Below are 2,675 nucleotides of genomic sequence, written 5' to 3'. Positions count from 1 at the left end.
GTCCCTCTCAAAAATCCGTTAAACTAAAACGAATTCAACCGTAAATGTGTGAAGGTATTTTACAAACCTACATTTTTATATATGTGTACAGGTATTAAGGTATTATTTATATTTAATAAAAAATAAAAAACGAACCGGAAAAGGCAAAACAAAAGTCTGACGTGGTATGAGAGAATATTTAAGTTTTTCTAAAAAATAATAATAATAATAATAATAATTTCCAATAGGAAACCAATATTATTAATAACCTTTATCACGCCATACTGTAATATGAATATTAAGAAAGAAAGAAAAGAAAAGCGGATGTGAATGACTAACATATGACGACTACGTACGTTTTGATCTGTTGTGGGATTGACAAAAACGTTAAGAGAGAGAGAGAGAGAGAGAGAGAGAGAGAGAGAGAGAATATTATTTGTTGACACATTGACATAGAAATTTTGATTGCAAGTTTTTTGTATTCGTAATAATAATAATAATAATACTTAATAATATTTCGATAATTGAAATCAGTCTTGCCATATTTATAAATTTTCAAGGTATGTTTGTTTGATAATAATTGAACTTGACCTTTTTTTTTTTTTTTTTCCTATTTTTTTTTTTTTTATCAACTTTCATTTTGTTTCCTATATATAATTTTTTAATTATTATCAAAGTATTTGGAATCGTAAAAAAAAAAAAAAAAAATTCCCTTTTACCGAACGACGAGACTTCCGGGTTTAATAATAATAATAATAATAATTAATGTTTAAAAATTCGATCGAAAGCTTTTTTTTTTTTATAAACTCGGTCGTTTTTTAATTATTCGAACGGAATTATTATACGTTAAATTATTTAAAATAAAAACAGACGACGCATGATAAAATGAAAATGTCAAATGTGAAGGTTTTAGGAAACCGTTAAAAGAAGGTACGATTATTGAAAAGTTGTGTCGGAATGTGGAGTATTAAGGTTTGTCACCGATATATATATGCAGTGGAAAGCAAACAAAGATGTTATGATGTGGGAGATATTGTGAAAAATCTGACGTAAATCGCGAGCTTATCAGCAAGAAGGAAAAAAAAGTCGACGGGGAGGGGAGAAGAGGGGAGGGGGCGGCGGAAAACCGAAATCTCGGAAAATTAAAAAAAAAAAAAAAAACAATCGAAAAATAATTTTAGAAAACATGTGGAAAAATAATATTAACGAAGGGGAAAAATCATTTTTATTATTACATAAAATTTTATTATTAATATTATTATTATTATTATTATTATCGCGAAAAGCTTTAAAATTTAAACGTTAAAATAGGTTAACGATTTAAAAAAAATCACGTTCGTGCTTTTTTTTATAAATTTCTCTAATGTTTAATAAAATTTTGTAAAATTTTTTTTTTTTTTTTTTTTTTTTTTTAACGAACGTTTTGGCCGATTTTAAAAAGAGACAGAGAGAGAGGGGGGGGGGAAACAAAATGAAGGTCGATGAGAAATAATGACAATTAATTATTATTTTTTTTTTTTTTTAAAGAAATTTGGGGTTGTTATGGTTTTAAATAAAAAAAAAAAAAAAGAAAAATTATAATCGGAAAATTCGAATCGTAAATAACACGACTTAAAATTTTGCATAATAATAATAATAATAATAATAGTAATGGTTCGTGTTCGTTAACTAGAATACATTTAAAAAAAAGAGAGAGAGAGAGAGAGAGAGAGAATTATTATTGTAAAATCCATCGTAACTTGTTTAAAAAAAAAAAATTATTAAATGTTGTTACATAATAAACATCAACGAGTTTTATCGGGATTTTTTATTTTCGCGGGGGGGAGGGGGTGCGCGAGTGTGAATGAATGCAAGATTTAAATTTAAAGACAACAAAAAAATGCAAAAAAAAAAAAAAAATGAAAAAATAGTTGTTATCATTGATATATTTATGTGTTGCAAGGTTTAATTTTAGGTATTAATCCTGTTTTTGAATAAGAAAAAAAAAAAAGTTGTTTTCATTTTCAAAACTTTGTTTTTGTTACGTATAAATTATTAATAATAATAATAATATTTGTACTAAAAATTATTGAGAGTGGTTTTGATATTAATGTGTCAATAACATACGGAGCCATTTTGTTTTTTTTTTTTTGCGCGCGCGAATAAATTTAAAAAAAAAAAAAAAGTTTTGACACACTCCTTAATTAAAAAAGGAAAATTAAGGAAAATCTTTTTCTCTCTTTCTCTCTCTCTCTCTCTCTCTCTCTCTCTCTCTCTCTCTCTTATTACAAACAAATGAATTTTTTTTATTTTTGTTGTTGCTTATGGTGTGAGAGTGTGTGTGTGTGTCGTTGTCGTTGTTGTTGTTGTTGTTGTTGCAATTGATTTGGCAATAATTAATTTGTTTTTATCGTCTGCAGTTTGTTTTTACTTCTTTAGAAAAAAAAAAAAAAAACTTGTTTTCAATTAAATTGATTGATTATGAATTATATGATTTGTTTTTTTTTTTTTTTTTTATTTTTCGACTCGGCTCGATTCGAATTAGGACAAAGAAAACAAAAAAAAAAAAAAAAATTTTTTTTAGTTTGTGAATGACACGACACGACGTTTGTGATTAATTACAAAATTAAAAAAAGCATTTAAAAAAAAAAAATTTTTTTTTTTTTGTTTTGTTGATGATGAAAATGTTGCTGGGTCGTTATTGTTTAATTATTATT

The sequence above is a fragment of the Pediculus humanus genome, genomic scaffold, assembly GCF_000006295.1.
Source record: "Pediculus humanus corporis 1103172108322 genomic scaffold, whole genome shotgun sequence".
Classification (NCBI taxonomy): Eukaryota; Metazoa; Arthropoda; class Insecta; order Psocodea; family Pediculidae; genus Pediculus; species Pediculus humanus.
Note: the sequence above shows the minus strand (reverse complement) of the source record.